The 25,407-nt window shown below is 50.5% G+C and overlaps 1 protein-coding gene across 1 annotated transcript in view; it reads right to left on the bottom strand.

Moving 5' to 3' along the window:
- Nucleotides 1-25,407, bottom strand: part of grm8a (glutamate receptor, metabotropic 8a) — a 133,870-nt gene that overhangs the window by 61,240 nt on the left and 47,223 nt on the right. The gene's annotated exons all lie outside the window — the stretch shown is intronic.

The following is a 25,407-nucleotide window of genomic DNA, read 5'->3' as shown; positions in this document are numbered from 1 at the left end:
ACCCAGACAGTCACCCAGTCAGCCAGTCAGTCACCCAGACAGTCACCCAGTCAGCCACCCAGACAGTCACCCAGTCAGCCAGTCAGTCACCCAGACAGTCACCCAGTCAGCCACCCAGACAGTCAGTCACCCAGTCAGCCACCCAGACAGTCAGCCACCCAGACAGTCACCCAGTTGCAGGGGACCTCCGCCCTTCACACCCACACCCTGTGCTGACACGAGGGAGTACCATTGAGGATGATATGGTGCATTTCAAACCCTACACACAAGTGCACTGGACTTCATACATTGGACTTATACTTCAAACGGCTGCAGGCCATTTACAGTCAGCCACCCAGTCAGTCACCCAGTCAGTCACCCAGTCAGTCACTCAGTCAGTCAGCCACCCAGACAGTCACCCAGTCAGTCACCCAGTCAGCCACCCAGACAGTCAGCCAGTCAGTCACCCAGACAGCCACCCAGACAGTCACCCAGTCAGCCACCCAGACAGTCAGCCAGTCAGTCACTCAGTCAGTCAGCCACCCAGTCAGTCACCCAGTCAGTCACCCAGTCAGCCACCCAGACAGTCAGCCTGTCAGTCACCCAGACAGTCACCCAGACAGTCACCCAGTCAGCCAGTCAGTCACCCAGACAGTCACCCAGTCAGCCACCCAGACAGTCACCCAGTCAGCCAGTCAGTCACCCAGACAGTCACCCAGTCAGCCACCCAGACAGTCAGTCACCCAGTCAGCCACCCAGACAGTCAGCCACCCAGACAGTCACCCAGTTGCAGGGGACCTCCGCCCTTCACACCCACACCCTGTGCTGACACGAGGGAGTACCATTGAGGATGATATGGTGCATTTCAAACCCTACACACAAGTGCACTGGACTTCATACATTGGACTTATACTTCAAACGGCTGCAGGCCATTTACAGTCAGCCACCCAGTCAGTCACCCAGTCAGTCACCCAGTCAGTCACTCAGTCAGTCAGCCACCCAGACAGTCACCCAGTCAGTCACCCAGTCAGCCACCCAGACAGTCAGCCAGTCAGTCACCCAGACAGCCACCCAGACAGTCACCCAGTCAGCCACCCAGACAGTCAGCCAGTCAGTCACTCAGTCAGTCAGCCACCCAGTCAGTCACCCAGTCAGTCACCCAGTCAGCCACCCAGACAGTCAGCCTGTCAGTCACCCAGACAGTCACCCAGACAGTCACCCAGTCAGCCAGTCAGTCACCCAGACAGTCACCCAGTCAGCCACCCAGACAGTCACCCAGTCAGCCAGTCAGTCACCCAGACAGTCACCCAGTCAGCCACCCAGACAGTCAGTCACCCAGTCAGTCACCCAGTCAGCCACCCAGACAGTCAGCCAGTCAGTCACCCAGACAGTCACCCAGTCAGCCACCCAGACAGTCAGTCACCCAGTCAGTCACCCAGTCAGCCACCCAGACAGTCACCCAGTTGCAGGGGACCTCCGCCCTTCACACCCACACCCTGTGCTGACACGAGGGAGTACCATTGAGGATGATATGGTGCATTTCAAACCCTACACACAAGTGCACTGGACTTCATACATTGGACTTATACTTCAAACGGCTGCAGGCCATTTACATCATTACAGTAACATAGCCAAGTTCAGAAAAGCATAGCTTTGTGGTTTTGTATGGAATGTGTAAGGCCAATCAGACCACATACATATTCCAGGGTGTATGCTGTACTCTAGTAGCATGTAGCCTAGAGACGATGGCGGTCTGCCATAAGAAAGTTGAGCATCACTGTGTGAATCAGGGACATAAAGCAGCACAAATGAGCAAAAGAGGAACATCATTAGCCACGCTAGCTCTCTAGGTTCAATTAGTCCCATATACCCAGACTGGGCACGGCTTCAGCCAATTAGGTTGTCTGAAGAGCTCCGTCCCTGACACACACACACACACACACACTCTCTCTTTTTCTCACACTCTCTTCCCCTATGATTCATGTCTCACATCATCCCAGAGGTTTTTATGTGTGTGTGGCAGAAGGCAGAAGCATAGACCTATTATCAAGTAGACCAAGCATCAAAGCCGTTTAAAGATGGCGTCCTGTTGCCATGGCAAGTGCTCCGTTGCGCATTGAAGCTCGTGGAACAGACGTATGGTCAGCGTCATGTTGAACTCCCCTTCTCGTCCGGTCTTGCGCAGTATAGTTGCTCGCCAGGCCCCTGGCTTGGCCGGGAAGGGACGTTTCGCGAACCGAGCAATTTTAGCTCGAGTTCGAAAAACCTTCAAACTAGAATGTCCCACCCCGTTCATTCAAAGCAAAAAAACACATGAACGCGCTGCCTGACTATTGCTGGGAGGTTGGTAGACAGACAGACAAGTAGCCTGTCCAATCGTTGCATTTGTTCCAAATACTGTCCAATAACCTTGTTCAGTCCGAACAAAATGATTGGTTGGGTTTATTACAGTCCTGCGACCTCTAAAGATATTGGATTTATTTAATTTCACCGTCATTTCAAAAAGTCCCTTTCAACAACATAACCTGCCCTGCCTTTAATGAAACGTCATTGCTGTCTTTGACGTAAGCAAACATATTGGGTATTCAACCATTTCAAATTTGTTTAAAACAAATCAGTCTTCAGCGAAAATAATGTTATGAAAAACTGTTACATGAGCCAGGTTCAAAAAAATAAGTATATGTATTGGGGAACATAGTTTTGGCCAAAGTTTTTTTGTTGCTGGGATCTAAATCAATTAAAATTTGAATCAAATTAAATACTAAACTGCAGTTGGTTGTTGCCAAAATGCAATTTCCCTCCAAGGGATAGTAAAAATGACAAGGCTTGGCGCGACTTTTTAATTGGTTAGAGGGGGAAAACATGAAAGTGAATCAGACTATTACAAGGCGGGTATTTGCAACAGGACACGAGCCAGAGGAGCTGCGTGGAGGGGAGGCGCTTGGGGTCCACACATTCTAATGTGTGTGTGTGTGTGTGTGTGTGCAAGGGCGTAACCACACATTCTTTGGGGGGGTCGTGTCCCCCACAATATTGAGAAATTACCAATCTGTCCCCTCCGATTTATACAGCAGAAAATATGTAAAAGATATGTACTCCTTTGATGAACCCTGGCAATGGATCGGTCTCTTGTTATGTCTTAATTATTTTCTATTTATTTCCGTTTGTTAAGAAAAACATGTGTGTGAATCCCCTCTCCTAATTGTATACTTGTGTGATTTAGTTTGAATCCACCTTGCGTCGTTCCGCGTTGTCATGGTTACCTAACACTTTTTTTCGTCAGTCAGTTGAGAGCAAAGAAAGTAATGTTCGTTAACTTGTTGGAGAGGAGGTCGAGTATTGGAGGATTTGACGTTACCTAAAAAGTGGAGAAAACTGGACCACCAGCCAAGCATACACATTTTTTTCCAGACAGTAAATAATTTGATACTGAGATACATGTGTAAGCAAAGGGGCAGTCACTGTCTCTGAGAAATTACACTATTACTTTAGATGTGAATTCAAACCCCACACCACCCCACCCCACACCACCCACCCCACCCCACCCCAACCCACACCACCACACACTACCACACACCACCCCACACCACACCACCCAACCCCACCCCACACCACCACACACTACCACACACCACCCCACCCCACACCACACCACCCAACCCCACACCCCACCACCCCACACCACACCCCACACCACCACACACTACCACACACCACCACACACTACCACACACCACCACACACCACCCCACACTACCACGTACCACCCCACCCTACACCACACCACACCACCCCACACCCCACCACACCACCACACACCACCCCACATTACCACACACCACCCCACACCACCCCACACTACCACGTACCACCCCACCCTACACCACACCACCCCACACCACACCACCCCACACCCCACCACACCACCACACACCACCCCACACTACCACACACCACCCCACACCACACCACCCAACCCAACCCCACACCCCGCCACACCACCCCACTACCCCTTCATGAACCCACACAGACGCCTCAGCCAAGAGCCGGCCCTGCGCGTTGCACCTGCGTGAACAATGGGGGCCATTGAGAGCGCCGGGGGCCTTTCATGAGGGAGCTTTTGCGCAGCGCGGCTGGGCCAGCGCGGCTGGGCCAGGCCTCCACACAGCAACCCGCACACAGAGGGACGCTGGTTACAGCAGCTCTAATGGACGGTCCTGCTGGACAGGTTATTACGGTAAGAGGCGCGCTCGCTCGCTCGCACACTTGCAGAGAGACACGAAGGGCACATGCACACTTGTGGAAAGACGGAGGCGCACACACGGGGTTTCCCGCAGCACTCTGCAGCTAAGGCGGCCGCCTAAGCAACACACGCCTGCCGCCTTAACTACTTTGTCAAAAAAATAATAATACATATACGTATATATGTATATATATAGCAATATCCGCCGTGTTACTCTGTCCTGTTTTCTCCCTTTCATTCCAAACCGTGACCAACACCAGGCTCCCTTCTCTGCAGAACCGCCCCCCCCCCCCTCCCCAGAAAGAGACAGAGACCCACGCGTTTGCAGAAAGACACACACACAGAATCCTACTCACACACGCATGCAGGGACGCACGCACCGGAGGAGACGGTGGGGGGCCTGGACCCCAATTATGTATTCCAGAAGCTTCTGAAAGGGGCTTTGGAGGAGTGATTAATTCTAATAATCAATCCTTTTCTGTGGGTCTCATTAGACTTTACTGTACCTACACACACACATCCCGTAGACTCAGTTATGTGTAGTCCTGCACATACACACTTGATATGCACATTTATGCAGTTTTCTGTAAAGACACACATAGTGTACACACACACGCACAAAAACTCTCCATTTTTCTCTCTCTCTTATTCTCCAGATACAAAAAGGCCTGATTACCATTACAAAGTGACTGGCCCAGAAAGAGAGAGGGACTGGGAGGGAACGAGAGAGAGAGAGAGAGAGAGAGAGAGAGAGAGAGAGAGAGAGAGAGAGAGAGAGAGAGAGAGAGAGAGAGAGAGAGAGAGAGAGAGAGAGAGAAGAGAGAGAGAGAGAGAGAGGAGGAGAGAGAGAGAGGGGGAGAGAGAGAGAGAGAGAGCGGGAGAGAGAGAGAGAGAGAGAGAGAGAGAGAGAGAGAGAGAGAGACCATCAAAACCACATCATCCAGATTACAGAGTATCCAGTGCAGTGCAGTCTAGTCCAGTCCAGCATACAGGCCAATTACCCCAGCCCGCGTTGACTCCAGCCTGCTTATAAAAGCCGGGAAACAACCTCCCGTGGTCCCCTCGGAGGACAGATGGATGGGGAGGTAGGAGAAAGAGGTAAAACAGAGCTGCTTGGTGAGACGAAGGCTTGTGAAATCCCTCCAGACCAAACTAGAGGCCATCACAGGCCCAAACCGAAGACAGAACCCTGATCAATAGAAACAAGGTTTTCCACCGAGGCATGTGGAACAGGTCTAATTGCATGTTCCTGATCGTAGCGTATGCACTGTCTATGTGCATCCGCTCGTTTTGAAGTTTTGACTCGCGGGCCGCCGTCGCGGGACTTCTGAAGATCTGAAAAGGGACGCGGCGAAAAAGGACTCAGAACCAGATCGAAACGCGCCGTTGACTGAATGTCCTGTTTGCGATTGTGTGTTCGACGCTCCCTCGTGATGCATAGGTCTGCTGGCAGCATGTGGCAGGAAGCACATTCACACACATGCGCGGCGCGACAGCACACCCTCCGCGCGACAGCACACCCTCCGCAACACGTGAGCGAGCGAGCGCAAACACAAACAAACACAACCTACGTACAAGTTCACCTGTCCGGCTGGGTGACCCAGTCAGTGACTCGGTGGCAGAGCCTGTAACCTGTGACCCCCCAGGGCACGCCTCAGACTCCAGCGCCCTCGTCAAAAGTCCTGTCGCTAGGCGACCTGTCGCTGTCCCAAAGTAAAACTTCAGACGGTGGTCAGACTAACCAATGAGCACTGTGTGTGTGAGAGAGAGAGAGAGTTCTCGCCCTTCAACCAGATGAGTGGGCGTGCCGGGTCTTCATGCAGTTCTCTGGAGGGCAGAGGAGAACATTGGGCAGTTTGATGGCACAGCTCACACCCGGGTGTGTCTTTATAGAGAACACCCTGCTGCCCCATGAGATAGAGAGGACTGAGTCAGGACGGGAGGGCAGAGGAGAGGAGAGGAGGGGTGAGAGGAGAGGAGGGGGGAGAGGGGTGGAGAGGACAGGGGAGAGAGGAGAGGGGTGGAGAGGGGAGGAGGGGGGTGGAGAGGAGAGAGGAGAGAGGAGAGAGAAGAGAGGAGAGGGAAGAGAGGAGACAGAAGAGAGGAGAGGGGTGGAGAGGAGAGAGGAGAGGAGAAGAGAGGAGATAGGAGAGGAGGGGGGAAAGGAGAGAGGAGAGGAGAGGAGAGAGGAGAGAGGAGAGAGGAGAGAGGAGAGAGGACAGAGGAGAGAGGAGAGAGGAGAGAGGAGAGAGGAGAGAGGGGTGGAGAGGAGAGGAGAGGAGAGAGGAGAGAGGAGAGAGGGGTGGAGAGGAGAGAGGAGAGGAGAGAGAAGAGAGGAGAGAGAGGTGGAGAGGAGAGAGAAGAGAGGAGAGAGCCTCATGCAGAGACAAAGTTCTCATGTCCCCCTCGCTCTCCAGAGCTGACTGGATCTGATTGCCCGTCCACCAATGGACTGGTCCCTCATCCAGATCCTGTCTCTCTGTCTTCATCTTCCTGTCTCCTCTCCTCCTCTGCTCCCTCTCTCCACAGGGTCACAGGTAAGCCTTCCAGTACTTTCTGCTTGGCTGAGCACAAACCATGTTAATAAGCCACACCGCAGGGTAGAGGGACCGCACATACACTGTCAATGCTCACACACACGCACACACACAGATACACACACTCGCACATATATATACGGGCACTCATGCATGCATAAACACACACACTCACTCATACATACACACAGGGAAAGGCTACTTCCAGAAGGCATGACAACCCTGTTTGTTTGCAGAGTTTCACAGCACGAGGGGGGAAAAGCTGGAACACACCTGGACGCCATTTTGTTTTGACGCCTGGCTGAACCACGACATGGCTGCCAGCCGGGGATGCCTTGGGGGCGCTATGAGATCTGGGGGGTATTAACTGTGGTGTAAAGCAGATGTCCACAGATGGGCCTAGCAGTAGGCTGGGGGGAGAGTCATATGGCAGCTTGGCATCACACGTCATCATTCCTTTATTTGATCTGGGGGGTGCGGGCAGAGATAGGATGAACAGGCAGGGACAGAGAGAAAGGAAGAGAGACAGGTGTGTGTGTGGGCGGGGGGGGGGGGTTGTGTGTGTAATTTGTCGGAGCTAGCGGGATCCCTGGTCCTCGGAGCGAGAGCAGAGCTTAAGGCTATCACACAGAGGGGATTTCACATACCTTCACACACACACACACACACACACACAGCTGCGGATACAGTCATCGCCCAGCCAGCTTACGACGTCTGGAAGCTGCTATCAGGTGTAAATCAGTCATGTGTGCATTCGCCTGTGTCACTCTCTGCTCCCCCTCTCATCTCTCGCACCCCCGACTCCCTACCTTCCTTGGCTCGCTCTCTCTCTCTCTCTCTCTCTCTCTCTCTCTCTCTCTCTCTCCGCTCCCTCCACGCCGTCGCTCCTTCTCTCGCCGCCTGCCTATCCGTCTCTGTCCCCCCACCCCCCCACCCCACCAACACCGGGGGCAACGCCCGCTCCTGACCCAGCCTGCCGACGTCACGTGTGCCGACGTCGCATTGTAGCCGCCGCGCCAGTCTTCTTCTTTTTTTTGTCATGGTTTGTTCGTTGTTTTGCCCGTTTGGCTCAATCACCTGCCCCTCGCCGTACCCATTGTCGGGCCTTGGAGGGGGGGGGGGGGGAGTGGAGGGCACGCCAAATGCCAACGTGGCGCGCCGCTCATTCGCACGCACACGTTTCCATGGCGACGTGTCCCGAACACTCGCCCTTTGTGTCCGTTGGAAGTGGTTTCGCTTTTGTAGCGTCGCCGTCATCGCATCTCAACAGCATTCCACTGATCTTGGGGTTTCACGCAACCGCTGTATTTAGGTCATGGTGGGACAGGGCGAGGAGACGGGGGTAGGACGTGAGGAGAGGAGGGGAAGGGCCAAGCTAGGGGGGAGAGGTGAGATGATATATGAGAATATGAGACTGAGGAGAGGAGATCAGAGAGATCAGAGATCAGAGAGAGAGAGAGAGAGAGAGAGAGAGCATGCAAAGGGAGAGCAGTGAAAAAGAGAGAGAGCGAGAAAGCCGAGGGAGAGCGAGCAAAAAACAAATGAAAGAAAGAGAGAGAGACGAAACCTGAAGGGGTGAGAGCAGAGAGACAGAGCAGAGACAGCGAGTGAGAGAGAGACAGCGAGTGAGAGAAAGAGAGAGAGAGAGAGAGTGAGAGAGAGAGAGAGACAGCGAGTGAAAGAGAGAGAGAGAGAGAGAGAGAGAGAGAGAGAGAGAGAGAGAGAGAGAGAGAGAGAGAGAGAGAGAGAGAGAGAGAGAGAGAGCAGAGATGTCCTACAGGGCAGCGCTCCACACATGCGGGCGAGCCAAGAGGAGACGGCAGACATAATTAGGTGACACACCATGATGGTGGCCGCATGGGATAAGCGCTCACGATGGGCTCCTTATTCAAGACACCGCTGTTTATGTTGATCCGAGTGTTTTCATGGGCGACCGTCTGTGCTCAAAACGGGTATGGCGGGGGGGTCCTTTCGGTTGGAAGGCTTCGAAAAGGTGGGGTGTGTATCGAGGGAGGGAAAAGGACTGGCAGAGAGAAGAAAAGGGACGTGCAGAGAGAGGTGGGGGACTGAGAAAAAGAGAGAGAAAGAGAGAGAGAGAGAGAGAGAGACACACAACAATTTAGCCATTGTCCTCGCCACCAAAAACGTCCTGAACCCTGTTGAGCTGTGGCACCGTGGGCCACAAGAATCCTCCCAGCTCTAGCAGCCCTCCACACACACACACACACAACATTCTCTCTATTGCTCTCCCTCCCTCCCTCTCTCACTCACTCGCACACAAACTGTATCTCTCTTGATACTTTATCTGATGTGTGTAATACTCATAAACACACACGCACACAAGCACACGCGTACACACAGTGTCGGTTTGATACGACCAAGAGAGCAATGTGGCTACCACATCCAGCAAGGGAGCTGGGCTGTCACATGCGCATGTGGAGAGAGCAGAGAGCTGGGGGACAGGAGGAGGAGGGAAGGAGAGAGAGGAGGAGAGCTAGGGGAACGAGGAGGGAAGAGGGGAGAGAGAGAGAGTAAGAGACAGGGAGTGAGGGAGAGAGAGAGAGAGAGAGAGAGAGAGAGAGAGAGAGAGAGAGAGAGAGAGAGAGAGAGAGAGAGAGAGAGGGAGAGAGAGAGAGAGAGAGAGAGAGAGAGAGAGAGAGAGAGAGAGAGAGAGAGAGAGAGAGAGAGAGAGAGAGCTTAATTGTGGATGAGAAGAGCGCTGGAGGGGCTGGTGAGGGGTGAGCGGGGAGGGAGGGACAACACTGCCTGCACCTATCATTACTTCCATGCAAGTGCTGCCAACCACAAACTGGGCTCCTATGTGAGTACACACACACACACACACACACACAGGAGCGCACAATGACTCTCTATCCACTCCCGGTCTTGGCATTGGCACCCAGCTAGTTACCATGGAGACCAAGTCCAGTCCCGTTCGGCGGTAGAAGTCAGGGTGCCGCGCCAATCACCTCCCAGTTCATAAGACTGACGACAGGCCAACTCTGGTGATAGTACACACAAACACAAACAAACAAACAAACACACACACACACACACACACACAGGACCTCTGATGCCAGTGTCAACAGTCCACTATTAACTGGAGGGTGTGCAGGGAGACCCGGGGCATCCAGAGCCGGCAGCCACGGATGAGAGTGTCCAAATCCTGTTACCACGGAGATGACAGAGGTAGATACCCAGCAGGAAGAGGCGGCGTGTTCGTCTGCAGCTGAGGTCAATGAGACACTCCAAACCCGAGGTCGCACGCACGCTACAGCCAATGACTAGAGACTAGTGTATACACTCCATCCAGACTACTGTATACACTACACCTAGACTACTGTATACACTACACCCAGACTACTGTATACACTACACCCAGACTACTGTATACACTCCATCCAGACTAGTGTATACACTCCATCCAGACTACTGTATACACTCCATCCAGACTACTGTATACACTCCACCCAGACTACTGTATACACTCCATCCAGACTAGTGTATACACTCCATCCAGACTACTGTATACACTACACCCAGACTACTGTATACACTACACCCAGACTACTGTATACACTCCATCCAGACTAGTGTATACACTCCATCCAGACTACTGTATACACTACACCCAGACTACTGTATACACTACATCCAGACTAGTGTATACACTCCATCCAGACTACTGTATACACTCCACCCAGACTACTGTATACACTACACCCAGACTACTGTATACACTCCATCCAGACTAGTGTATACACTCCATCCAGACTACTGTATACACTACACCCAGACTACTGTATACACTACACCCAGACTACTGTATACACTCCATCCAGACTAGTGTATACACTCCATCCAGACTACTGTATACACTACACCCAGACTAGTGTATACACTCCATCCAGACTACTGTATACACTACACCCAGACTACTGTATACACTACACCCAGACTACTGCATACACTACACCCAGACTACTGTATACACTACACCCAGACTACTGTATACACTACACCCAGACTACTGTATACACTCCACCCAGACTACTGTATACGCTCCACCTAGAGACTGTTAGGACACTGTACATGCGTGTAAGCCGAGCCATGTCTCATGACTTTTTAAATAAGAACATCCCGGAACATGGCGAGCCATAGCGGCAAAGCCCCGGTCGAAAGACGGAACAGAATGTGCCGGGGCGCTCGCCGAACATGTCATCAGAGGCACGACACGTATTATACTCTGTGCACGTGTGCGTGCGCGTGTGTCTGCGTGTGCCCGGTCGGCACGATTGGATGACGACCAGAACACACGTGGCCGGAGACGAGGTGGCAGTTTGGACTTAGCAGACGCATCTCTGCGATGGACATCTCTGCCTCTCGTTCGAAAGCGAAATCAAACGGTCCTCCTACGCTCGGGGTCGGGGGGGTCGACGCATCACAGGCACAAATAGACTTTCATGTCGAGGTAGGCACAGGAAGCTGACAGGAAGAAAGAAAGAAAAAGAGACAGAGAGAGAGAGAGAGAGCGAGAGAGAGAGAGAGAGAGAGAGAGAAGGGGGGGGGGTAGAGAGACTATACAGATACGATATTGCAGAGAGACTGAAAGAAGAAAGTGTAAAAGGACAGGAGGGAGATTGAAAGGAAAGTGGAGGAGGAGGACGGCGTATCCTGTTCATGCAATATTCACCTCGATCTGCTCTGTATTCCCGACGCCATCTTGGTTCTCTAAATTCTTCATGTGTTCCATAGAGAGGCCCGCGGTACCGGGGATACGTCTATTCTCCGCTGACCGCGACGCCTCGGGTCTCAGAGGTGAGACGGCAAGACCGAAAAGTTCTTCCTCCCCCAAACGGAAAACCGAGACAGGGATTCACTGTTTCACGGCACGCCAATCCAAAACGTTTGGCCGTGGATAAATGATGTCTGCACGTTTGTAGACCTCTGGGGGGAAACGGTGGGGGCTGTGGGCCAGGCTGTCTGTCGTGACGACTTGTAATCGTGTGATGACTGGGGGCAGGGGAGTGAGGAGGGGGGGGCACTGACACATGGTGTGTGTGTGTGCGTATGTGTGCGTATGTGTGAAAGTGACTGGGTGGCTTTTCAGTCATCTCTGGCACAGCATTCATCAGTGTGTGTGTGTGCGTGTGTATGTGTGTGTGTGTGAGGAGCAGCAGACTCCAACTAAGAGGTGTTAGAGACACTCGCTTCTCCTCAGTGGAGCTGATGACGCACAGAGACACCGGTTGGCACTTCTCTCTCTGCTGTGACGCGCCCTGCCTCCTGTCTTGTCCTCGTCCCCTGTTCCTCTCCAATGAGCTCTCCTCTCCTTCAACTGCTGATTGGCGACTCAATACTCACTTCCTTCGCCGGTGTGAAGGAAAAGCAATCAACTGACATCGTCAATAGTCGACTGTAGCCAGACATAATTGACCTAACACGAGATTCGGTGTTATAAGAGGAAAAGGGGCAGGGCAGGGCAGATGAATGAGATTGTCATTAGGGCAGGGATGGACAGAAGGACTAACTGGGCAGCCAATCGACAGAGGGACAGATGGCTAACAGGAACTCATCCCACAAACGTTCTCGTTCCTTCTCTTACTTGCATCTGCATCTCCTATCCCTTCTTTTTTTTAAGAAAGAAAGGCCTTTCTTAACTCCCCCCCCCTTCTCAATAAAACAGACAATTTATTTCCTGCCTCTGAAAAGAGACACACAAACCCTGGGGCAGGAGAAAGAGGGGGATGGGGAAAAAAATGGAGAATATAAAACCGTGTCTAAACCTTGCATAAATTCCTGTCGCTCGTTGGAATAATAAAAGTTTTTCAGGGGAGAGAAATGGGAGGCTGCAGGATGAGGGAACTTTTAAATCCCCTGGTTTTATCCCATTTGGTGCTGGTGAAAATAAATGACTTGTCAGATTTGGACTTGGTCGCATAGCTTCCTCATGGTTCCTCTGGTAAAGAAGAGTTGAGAGAGAGAGAGAGAGAGAGAGAGAGAGAGAGAGAGAGAGAGAGAGAGAGAGAGAGAAGAGAGAGAGAGAGAAAGAGAGAGAGAGAGAGAAAGGGAGAGAGAGAGACAGAGAGAGAGAGAGAGAGAGAGAGAGAGAGAGAGAGAGAGAGAGAGAGAGAGCGACATAGAGAGAGAGAGAGAGAGAGAGAGAGAGAGAGAGAGAGAGAGAGAGAGAGAGAGAGAGAGAGAGAGAGAGAGAGAGAGAGAGAGAGAGAGAGAGAGAGAGGTAAAACCCAGCATTGTTCTAATCTTCATCTGATGACCTTCTCGTTGCCACTACATCAGCCTGTTACCGTCGGTAAGTGTGGCTGCTTTAAAAACAGGCCTATTACCATCCATTTGTCACTGTTCAACTGCTGACAGAATTATATAATTGGGTTGGTTCTAAGCTCGCAGTCAGTGGCGGAACTAGAGTTTTATACATGGGGTTTCCAAGAGTTGGCCAAGGCTACTTCAGGGGGTCCATAGTCCAGAGTCTTGGGTCACTGTTATCATTAATATACACAGTATAATCTGTCTATGAGTGCTGGAACATCCAAAGTATTTTTAGGAAAAAAAGCTCAAGCAGGGATTTATAATAGTATTTATGGGTTACAGAAATAACACAGTGCATAGTTTATTTACAAAAAAAGTTAAATTTACACACCCTAAAAAACACTGCAATTTGACTTGACAGGTGGCAGAAATCAAGCAGAAATGGACTGCCCAAAAACATTACAAATTTACAGTGTAATATTTATGTTCATTTGGATGTATAATTTTAGAATGTCAGTGTACAAGCTAGTACACAGGTTTTTTTTACTATACCTATTAACACAGATGTAAACACAATGTTACTGTTAGGATAAATTGGGAACCGATCTCCCGTCTATCTGATTACCGTAGTTTTCGGAAAATAAGCCGCATCGTGTATGAGGCGCAAATACTTCAAGTTCTTCTTATTCTTCTGTATCTGCCAACAAACGTCTCTCTTTGATTTGAATAATGCACCGCAACGCAGCGAAATAAATCCCTCTCTCTAATGAGTTCAAATGAGATGTCAATCAGCATCAAATTTCCAATAGCAAATTACATTTTGGGGTGGCACCCGGGGTGGCCAATCAGATGTCAGGGGTGTCCAGTGCCAGCCCGGACACCCCTCTGGCTCCGCTACTGCTCGCAGTGCACCATGGGACTTTTGAATGGACATTTGTGGGCACCAGATGGACAAGTATGAAAAACACAACTTTTTTAAGGGGGGGGGGGGGGGGGGGGAAATATCGCTGACGGCCATATCATTGGTCGGTGTGACTGGACCCAGCCAATGATCTCCCGGCGTGATGAGGACGACTTCCTCCTCGCGGGCTTCCTCTGCCTCACTGAGATCACACGACATCTCTCTCTGAGCTCCTAAAGCTGCGACCAGGAGGAGAGAGAGCAGCCCGGGTCTTTCAGTTACTCTCTCTCTCTCTCTTTCTCCACCTCAGTCTCTCTTTTCTCTTTTACATATATTTGGGACATCATCCCTCCTCACTTTCCTTTACCCCCTCCCCTCCCTCCATGTCTTTAACCCTAATCTGTCCATCCGAGAGATGGTGACCAGGCTCAGTGTCTCTGGTCGGCCGGCGAGCCGCCAGGGGTCGGGATAGTAGCGGGAGAGCGTGCGCAGAGTCTCTCTGCTCGACGGAAGCCTAGCCCCGAGGAAACTCCATCCGCCAGACAGGGACTAAGTCCTAATTCCTGTCAACGGTTGACAATGCCGTACAACAAAGCAAGTGTCTTTAGCTTCCACTTAACGCCCAGGGACTGGGCGAGTGAGAGAGAGAGAGAGAGAGGGGGGGGTGATAAAGGGAGAAGACGATGGAGAGACAGAGAGGGAGAGAAAAGAACAAGCTTAAATTACTCTCCTTCATCCCGGGTTGGGAGCCACACATGGATCGTTGTCAGGAGTACAACAAAGCAATCGCCGTGCCGACTGAGCTGTAATTCCGGGCGGTTCAGACCTAGCTAATCAGCCCTCGCTGGCACAACATCCATCAGGGTGTGTGTGTATGTGTGTGTGTGTGTGTGTGTGCTGCAGGTGCAGCTGGCTGGGTCTGAATCACTGGAGAATGGCTAAGAGGTAATGCTTCATAGGCTAGCTTGGACATCTGTGCTCGACTCGCTGGCCTGCCAGGTGTAAGGCCCCAGTGTTTCTGTGTGTCCAAACCATCTGGTCTGGGTTTGTCAAGCAGGACACTGTACCTGGATAGTTGGTATGCACCTCAATGTCAACTAAATACTGTGTGGTATTAGTTATGTGAGAGCTTGTAGTTAATTGCTTACAGCAAACATGACAGCTCGTTTTTCAACTCGTCACTTGTCACCCATAAAGCATTTTTTGGACCTGGAAAAACACCAGATGCCATGCGTTATCTAACGACCTCCATCTATAGTGCCCTAATGATGATTTCCAACATAAATTGTTGTCATTTCTGCTTTATTGCGATTGTGGTAGTATAGAGAGACAGGAAATTTAGAGGAGAGAGTAAAGGGAGGACATGCAGGAAGTGACCACCACTAACCCAGGCCAAACCGTATTAAACCCAGGCCAAACCCTAATGAACCCAAGCCAAACCCTAATGAACCCAGGCCTAAACCTATAGAACCAAGGCCAAACCCTAATGAACCCAGGCCAAACCCTAATGAACCCAGGCCAAACCCTAATGAACCCAGGCCAAACCCTATTAAACCCAGGCCAAACCCTAATGAACTCAGGCCAAACCCTAATGAACCCAGGCCTAAACCTATAGAACCCGGGGCCACTGCAGTAAGGTCTTAGCCGACATGGTACTCGCTCTGTCCAGTGAGCCACTGCGGCCAGGGGCGCCGTATAGGGGGGAAAAGCTAGGACAATTCTAAGGGCCCCTGACTGACAGGGGCCCCTAAAAATATAAATATACATTTTCCTTTTCATGGGGCCCAAAATTCCTGGCGGCGACCCTGACTGCGGCAACCCCACTATTGCCCTAAGTATATAAGACCAAAGGAACTAAGGAACTAGCTTGAATACAGAGCAACCCGTGTGCGTAGTTGAGTGACAGTGTGCGTGGAAGGCATACATGGAGAGCAGCCCTTGTGTGTGTTATGGAAGAAAGAGGTAGACAGTGACTGAGTGAGTGTCTGGGTGGGTGAGTGGGTGTGAGAGAGAGAGGGACAGAGAGAGAGAGAGAGAGAGAGAGAGAGAGGGACAGAGAGAGAGAGAGAGAGAGAGAGAGAGAGAGAGAGAGAGAGAGAGAGAGAGAGAGAGAGAGAGAGAGAGAGAGAGAGTATTCAAGTTTCCTCCTCAAGCACCGCCATTGTTGACTCATGGCAGAGTTGAGATGTCTGTGCTGTTCTCTCAGCCCAAGGCCCCTGAGTACATTTCAATTCAGTCAGCTGCCTGCCATTACCTTGAATATGTACTACATGAATCGACGAGTCACGCTGAGTCATACCTCGATATCACCTCACTTTTCAAACTTCTAATTGAAAGTTTACCATAAAAAAGTCTTCACCACTGAGTAATATTTACAGTAATTTGAAATTAAAATGGTCCCAATCTGTTAAGTCATTTTTTAAAGTTTGTCAAGGATTTTTGATAGAGACATGGAGAGAGAGAGAGAGAGAGAGAGAGAGAGAGAGAGAGAGAGAGAGAGAGACAGAGAGAGAGAGAGAGAGAGAGAGCGAGACAGAGAGAGACAGAGAGAGAGAGAGAAAGAGGTAAAACCCAGTGTTGCTCTAATCTTCATCTGATGACCTTCTCATTGCCACTACATCAGAGCACAGAGAGCATTTTCAAGTATACATTTTCGATTCCCCTCAGTCTTTTGATTTCTGGAAGTTTTTTTAGAGCGCGCCAGGCAGTTTCATAAAGTCAGGACCCCCCACGCTCAAACAACAATACCCAGGTCGGGGTTTTGCAATTTATTTTAACCATGACCCCCACGACCCTCCTCTCCGAAGATGCTTTCCTTCAGCCCGGTAGAACAGTCACTGGAGCGGAATGGATGGCGGTATTAAAGTGCTTTCAAGTCGTGCAGGCAGATTCACATACACACACACGCACACACATACATATCCTTTGCACTTTAGTAGTAGCTTGTGTTGTTGAAATGGCCTTGGAGGCAGGCAGGGGGTTTCTGACGGGATTAGGGGATGGGGGGGCGGAGTAGAACTTTGTTGTCTAAGTCATTTGTCTGCCTTGTTTTGTGTGATTTGGGGGGGGCACATGAGGTGACAGTGGGCTGTGGATACAGGGGTGAACTTTCTTTAGTTGCGTGGTTTTCTCAGTCTGTACGATCCAAAGTGTGCGTGTGTAACAGACGTGGTCTTGCAAGTTCCGTCAGAGGTATACAGGCAACCGTCCGCTCCCACCGGGAGTCCAACTCACCACCTCTGACTTCCCAAGCGCCACTACTACCAACTACGCCAACGAAAAGCTAGCACTTTGCTGACGCGGGTGGCCTGTTACATACTTGAGTAGTGAGTTTCACCACACACCGGCTACATTCACTCCTCAAACTCACTCCGGCCGGCTAGCTGATGCTAACCTAGTGATCCGGGTCACGGCATCACTGTAGCAGACGTGGTCTTACAAGTTCCGTCAGAGGTATACAGGCAACCGTCCACTCCCACCGGGAGTCGAACTCACCACCTCTGACTTCCCAAGCGCCACCACTACCAACTACGCCAACTGAAAAACGCTAACCTTTCGCCGATGCGGGAGGCCTCTTACATACTTCCTCTTACTGGTGTTCCCGTGTGCGCACCCTTCATATACTGTGTGTGTTGGGTTGAAATTTGAGGTCCCTCAGTACTAAGGCAATAGCTAAGGAAATAGTTGCCATAGCTGCCATCAACCTCCTGTGTAAGATTCAGCATTTTTGGAGGCATTTGTGCCAGGGCATTTCGGAAAAAGAAATGATTTTATCTCCCAGAACTGTCCCATTGGTTTGAACTGTGAGTTGTGTATTTAAGAATGCATGGCAAGCATCAAAACGATTCATTTACATTCAGCAGACGCTCTTATCCAGAGCAACTTACAGTAAGTACAGGGACATTCTCCCTAAGGAAAGTAGGGTTAAGTGCCTTGCCCAAGGACACAACGTCATTTTGCACGATCGGGAATCGAACTAGCAACCTTCTGCTTAATAGCCCTACTCCTTAACGCTCAGCCATCTTATTCGCACCTACATTGACCATCTCCAGGCTCATGTGTGTCTGATGTGGTGATTGTCAGGACGGGAGCATCACAGAGTAAAGTGCCCGCTCCTTCCCTCTCCACCCTGTACGCAGCGGACTTCACATAAGAAACAAACAGAAGTTCTCTGATGATGCTGTCACGGTTGGACGGGTATCGGAAGCGAACGACCAGGGATACCGGGAGGCCATCGCTGGCTTTGTCCGCTGGTGTGAGTCAAACCACCTTCGCCTCAACGCCAGCAAGACAAAGGAGATGGCGGTTGGCTTCCGTGGGAGGCTGCCTCAGACTTCACCGGTGAACATCCAGGGTGCTGATATTGAGAGGGTGGAGACATGCAGATTCCCGGCTGTTTCACCCCAACAATAACATTTACATTGAGTCATTTAGCAGACGCTCTTACAGTAAGTACAGGGACATTTCCCCAAGGCAAGTAGGGTGAAGTGCCTTGCCCAAGGACACAACGTCAATTTGCGCGGCCGGGAATCGAACCGGCAATCTTCTGACTAATAGCTCGATTCCCTAACCGCTCAGCCATCTGACTCCCACAAATGAGAAACTGGACTGGTCCAAAAACACAGATGTACTGTACAGAAAGGGATACCGTCGTCTCCACCTGTCGAGTAGACCGAGGTCTTTTGGCGTGTGCCGGACAGAAATCTTTTCTCTGACGCTGCGCTTGCGTCGGCTATCTGCTAAGCCGTAGCCTGCTGCGGGGCCGGGGGGCACCGAGAGGGGACAAGAAACGACTTCACAAACTGGCGAAGAGGGCTACGGCTCTGTTCTGGGCTGCCCTCTGGACAGCATAGAGGTGGCGGGGGATGGGAGGACGATGTGTTCACACCCCTCCACCGAGTGAGACGCTGGGGTTCCTGAACAGCTCCTTCAGCAGGAGGATGCCTCACCCTCAGTGGAAGACGGACGGCTACCGCGGCTCCTTCATTCCGGCAGCAGTCAGACTCTTGTGTGCAATCACAACATGACGTCGCACTGCTTGATATGCCGCGCCACGCACGTTTGTTTATTTATCTATGACTCTTTGTCGCTCGCCCTCCGCCGTGACCTGTGTGCATTGTTCCATTTGTTACCTTTTATTCTGAGTATGAGAGGTGTTCATCATCTGTACATAGTCCTATTCGTCTGTTTATTAAATGAGGTGTTCGTAGTGTACATCGTTATTGCTCTTGTTCGTAGGTTTCTATTATGTTTGTCATTTTTCTATTCTGTTGTGTCAATTGAACTGCTGTGCCAAGGGAATTTCCCCAGTGTGGGATGAATAAAGTTGATCTTATTTCGTCTTAGCGTCTGTCATCGGCTGTTAGTGCTAGACAATACAGTATATGCAATAAAAAATGCTAAAGTTGGAGTCAGTTAATATGACCCCATGTATTCCCTGCCATCGTATCAAGTATGGTGAATTACTCGACACCTCCAGTTGGGTTAGGGGTTAGCAAACCAAGCACCAGCTTTACACGTTTGGGCGTATGTGTGCGTTTGTGTGGTGTGAATGTGTGTGTCTTTACTATTCCAGCTGCGATGTGGCATCATGACTCGTGTTCGCGATGGGGCGAACCTAACCCAGGCTGGCCAGCTCCAAACCAGCCAATGAGAAAACAGCTTTTCAAGCCGAGGCAATATTCTCGGGGGGGATGGGGGACCCTCCTAATATTCAAGGAAGGATCTTGTGTTCCCTTCAATATAATTGGCCTGTTTATGTTGGTGGGTTAACAATTTCATTTCAAACGGTGCCAATGTGACTGTTTATGTTAATCCTCTTCTCTTTTTTGTATTGTATCCGCTTTCAAAATCCATTCCACTTGTGTTTCATTAAAAAATAAGTCCATTCTTAAAATTGTTGTCATACTTTATTCATCATTTTGCTCCCATGGTTACAATGAATTTTTTCATTTTCTGCAGCACAGTATTTTGCAATCAGGAGTATAAGGTCAAGTTTTATGCAGGCAGTCCAGTGCTCAAAGTGGGCTGGTACTCACCGGTACGCAGTAGCGGCACTTCTACCTTTTACTCTTACGGTGCGCTCAACATGGACTGCGGCTGCATGACACGACCGGCGAGAGTAGCCGCTTGTGTAGCCGGTGTGTGGTGAAACTCGCTCCTCAAGTATGTAACAGGCCACCCGCGTCAGCAAATTGCTAGCTTTTCGTTGGCGTAGTTGGTAGTGGTGGCGCTTGGGAAGTCAGAGGGGGTGAGTTCGACTCCCGGGGGGAGCGGATAGTGGCCCGTACACCTCTGACGGAACTTGCAATAGCACGTCTGTTACACTTGCAGCCGGGGAGGGGTCGAAAACGGCTCTGTGAAGTCGGATATTTCGGCTTCTCGTGGTTTGCGACGTTGACTTGGCCCCATTTCCCAGATTCAAAAAGAAGCTCTTAGCACTTAAGAGCTTCTTAACGAATCTGGGAAACGCAGCCCTTAACGTTTGTTGTCAATAAATAACAATACATTGTTGTTGTACCAGCAATATCTCCAAGTTTAGTTTTTCACTGTAGAAATCTCAAACTTCATGATTTGCCAATTCAAGAGAGTGCCGGCATCCTTTTTCCCCACTTCAAGCATTGGCAGGCACATTTTCAAACTTTCTACAAGTTTGTCTTGGTATCATGCAAAATTAGATAGACAGTAATCATATGTGAACTATGTAATATTTATATAATAATAATGAAAATAATAACAATAATCCCTTCCAGTGTTTAATATTTTGTCCTTGTTTTTACAGGAAGCACAGGAATTGGCCTGGTATGATAGCACACATTCAATCAAGGCCATGTAGACCGTAAACAAAGGAACAGCAACAGAGTGCTGTGTCTCAGGCCCTCTGAGGTACAGTGGACAGGAAAACAAACAGCCCGATTGGTAGAGAGAGAAAGCAGGCCAAGTTAAGTGGTTCGAAACGTTCCTGTTTGATGCTGTTCTCCCTGCTCTCTAAGCTCTCCTTTGAGGCAGTGATGAATGGTATCACTCTCTATCTTTGATTGGGGGGGGGGAGGGGGATGCGTGTTAGAGTGCGCGCGTGTGCGCGTGTGTGTGTGAGAGAGATGTCGACAGCATCTCTGTGTGTGTGAGCGTGTCTGGCGTGTGTGTAAGAGCGTGTTTGCGTGTCTGTGTGTGAGCGTGTCTGTTTGTGTGCACGTCTGTGCGTGTATGTGAGCGTAATCGAGGACCAGGATCTAGGAGGTAAAGCCACTCGGGGGATGAGGCTGACAGGTAAGGAGGCTGTAATACGGCTCTCCCCTTCACACATCATAAATCACTATGCCCTCCCCGTCAGATGGAGGGACTGTGCCCCGGAACACCACACAACGCTCGCCGGCGACAGCCGAGAAGCACATCACCTTCGTTTTGATCCTTTCAAGGAGATGCGTATTACGCAAATGCGTCTTTGAATGCTGTTTTGGGATGTGTGTGCGCGTGTGTCGGAGAGAGAGGACCGTGTGTGAGATTCATGTGTTAAGAAAGAAGCGTGCGAGTATATTTGTGTGTGTGTGTGTGTGCGCGCGTGTGTGTGTGCTGCTACCATGGATCTGGGGACAAGGTGTCGGGTAGCTAACAGTTTTCTGTGACGCAACAGCATCAGGGCCCCGGTAATTAATAAGACTTTCATCATTGTTTCAGGCCATGGAGGAACAAAACCATCAGAAATGCAAGGAAAGGAACTAGTCAGAGATTAAAGCCAAACACCTCATTAATTGCTTCTTGAGATAACCATTTAATGATTTCCCTCCTTCTCCTCACCCCTCCCTTGTTCTTTTCTTCCTCGCGACTTTGAATCCCTTCGCAGCCGGGCGGGGGGTGTCGCGGAACGGTGAGATTACGCCACGGTCTGTGGTGCTAGGCTAATAGGATCGGCTAATCCCGGGTGGATTACACATGGAGATGAGGTCTGGGATTGGAAACCTGTGGAGCGCCGAGTCTTCTCCAGCCACCAGGGTAGAGGGTAAGGCTGCACACACACACACACACACACTCACACACACACACACACACTCTCACACACACACACACAGGAACCCACGAGAAGTTCTATCCCTCTAAGGAGGGTTGGTTTTGAAAGTATTCTGACGCAAGGCCAGAGTGAGGCTGTGACACTATACAAATCTAAACTAGCTCAAACCTGGCAACCCCGGATGAGGCAGTGGAGAAAACTTCTTCCTTCGTAGTAACCTTTCCAACACTGTCATTATGGAATAAATACTTCTTCCACCAAATCAGCCTGAAGCAGCTGCCATTTATGTCATTGGTTTCTTTGGCTGTCAAAAACAAATGTGGAGACACTAGCCACAAACGCCAACAGCTATTTTTCTAGTTGTTGATAACTAATTAGCTGTCGGATGCATACCAAGCCAAGGCCAAGTGCCAATTATGCAGTGTGGCTAAACATAGCCGAGGGAGACATGGTAGTGATGGACTGGGCTGGGTTGAGCTGGGCATGGACGGGCTGGGCTGGTCCATGGCTTTGGTTGAATTGACTGGGCAGCACTTGTCTGAAATGGCCTAGACCCACTTGGTGGTTGATTGGAAGCGAGACATTCGAGTTTGGCCAGCCGAGGCTGAGTTATACTCTTGATTTGGAATGTTTCTGGACTGTTCTCTTTGAGAAAAGAACCAGGTTTGGCTGTAGAGGGTGATTCAGAGAGAGGTCATGACAGCAGTCGTGGCCAATCACAACCCCTTCACTCGCAGACGTGTCTGCATCCACCTCTCAATATGATGTGTGTGCGTGTATAAACCACCCAAGATCTACACCATACATCATGACTTGGAGCATCTGAATCAGGTCTCTGAATTCAAAGTGTTCCGTCCAGTTCCAGCCATCCCTCCGGCAGAAGTCTGCGGGCCATCAGGACCAAAACATCACGCCAAAACAGCAGTTTCTTTCCATCTGCAGCTGGCCTCGTCAACAAGGCCCAGAACGCCCAACATCCAAGTCCATCTGTCGCTTTATGAAACCTTGCACAATGCACCTGTCATATGGCTTGTATCTTTTTTGACATGTTTTGCTATTGTTTAGAATGATCTGATTCGGATTATAAATAAACGTCTCCACACCACCTGCTCTAAACACCACCCACCATAACACCATCCAACCCACACCACCCACCATAACACCATCCAACCCACACCACCCACCATAACACCATCCAACCCACACCACCCACCATAACACCATCCAACCCACACCACCCACCATAACACCATCCAACCCACACCACCCACCATAACACCATCCCACACCACCCACCATAACACCATCCAACCCACACCACCCACCATAACACCATCCCACACCACCCACCATAACACCATCCAACCCACACCACCCACCATAACACCATCCCACACCACCCAGCCCCAGAGTAGACGGCTGGATGGAGTATCTCTTCTCTGTGACCCGGCAGGCTCCGGTCTCACCGTATTAAACCAGTCCACATAGTGCGGTGAACCCTGCCGCGCTCTTGTTTACTCACTGGACAACATTATTAGCTTGTTGGGGATGCATCTCTTTTCGGGTCGAGTTTATAACGGGACAATCGAATCAACACAATAATCAAAAGGTTAACGAAGGAATAAAACCCCAAAAGGTCAATTTGGGAGTGATTTATGGGGGTTAGGTGGAGGAAGGGGGCGGAGACAGAGGTCAAAGTTGTTTTTCTGGAACATGGTGCCCATTGTTGCATGCATATTGACTTTCTAATTTTGCCCGGTGCGACATTTGTTAACGTGGCTAATTAGATGCTTGTTATATCCGCAGTGCCAGGCGTGTGTTTCTTTGTGTGTGTGTGTGTTTGTGTATGTTAGTGTGTGTGGGTGAGAGTGAGTGTGTGCGTGTGTGTCTGCATGTGTATGTGTGTGTGTCTGCATGTGTATGTGTGTGTGTATCTGTGAGTGGGTGTGTGTGCATAATCTGCTCTCATCAACCTCCTGGAGAACCAGATTGTTAGCTGGAGATACATTGATGTTATTTCTCTTTCTCTCTCTCTCTCTCTCTCTCTCTCTCTCTCTCTCTCTCTCTCTCTCTCTCTCTCTCTCTCTCTCTCTCTATCTCTATCTCTCTCTCTCTCTCTCTCTCTCTCTTCAAACCTCAAGGCCTCAGTATAGATATAGAGGTTTACACACAACATCTAATGTACCTAAGTCCACAGAAGGAGAACATTCAGACACACACACTACCAAATCTCTGCATCCCCCCCCCACCCACCCCCGCACACCAGATTGTATGAATCCTAACAGTGTCATTAAAAAGCAATTCATACTTTATGTTTTGGATCAGTATGAGGAGTCACATCCTAATCATTCCATGATTCAATTAGAGGGTGTGTGTGTGTGTGTGTGTGTGTGAGGAGGCGGGGCACGGGAAAAGAGAACAGCATCGTGGCTCCACCTGACCTCCAGGCTGATTACAAACATGACACTTTCTCCCTCTCCTCCTCAGCCTCTCACCGTATACGGCACCAGAGAGAGAGAGAGAGAGAGACCATGGGGCTGCTTCTCCTTTTGGCCCTGTCACAGCGTGCACACACACACGCGCGCGCGCACACACACACAGCTTGGGCAGCATCATCCCACATGTAAACAGTGTGTGTGTGTCTCGGAGGAAGGCGTCATCCAGCCTAGCCACACTCAGTATTCTGCACCGTGTAAACCCAGTAAGGACAACCCCTGTGTTCTGAGAATGTGTGTGTGTGTGTGTGTGTGACAGCTTCAGTAGTGCTGATGCAGCTCTCTGCAGGCATGCTCCCCCCCCCCCCCCCCCCAGCCCTATCAACATCTGCACACCAAACAGATGACTGTTCCACCCTTACTGCACACAGCCCCCAGCAAGCCAGTCTGACACACACTCACACATAGCACTTTCGGACAAGCACGCAAACACGAGCCCATCGACGCACGGCCGTGGAGACACCGAGACCCGGCGGTGACAGCGAGACAGAGCCGCTGTCTTCAAAGACGCTCCACGACCCTGGGAGTGCGTAAGCCAGAAACCTTCATCCTCCCCAGACTGGGAATAGAAAGCGTCAATTGACAGATCCTCGTCAATATCCTAAACCGTTCACCGGGGACGGGCCGAAGCCACATCAACAAGCGCGTACAAGCTCGGGTGACGAAGTGATTAAACGGGTCTTTCGTGTTGACAGTCAATCTCGGGCTGACTGTCAACAAGTCTGGGTGGAGAGGGGATGCTGGGTGATTTTGGAACGGGCTTTTCAAACGGCAACGAGTGAGGCTCATGGAGTCTGCACAGGCACAACATGGGGTATAGACCAGAGACCAGGGAACAAAAGAAAAGATCCTGGTTGGTGGTTCAGCCTTCCACAAATGCTTAGTGGATGGAAAGACTAGTATTCGTCGTTCAGAGACTAACATATCTTCACATTCTAAATAGTGGGATTCATCTCTTGGCCTGACCCAAGCCC

Source organism: Hypomesus nipponensis, chromosome 7 (assembly GCF_054491055.1).
Source record: "Hypomesus nipponensis isolate SF chromosome 7, ASM5449105v1, whole genome shotgun sequence".
Classification (NCBI taxonomy): domain Eukaryota; kingdom Metazoa; phylum Chordata; class Actinopteri; order Osmeriformes; family Osmeridae; genus Hypomesus; species Hypomesus nipponensis.
The sequence above is the reverse complement of the archived record's forward strand: the minus strand, read 5'-3'. Positions and strand labels throughout refer to the sequence as shown.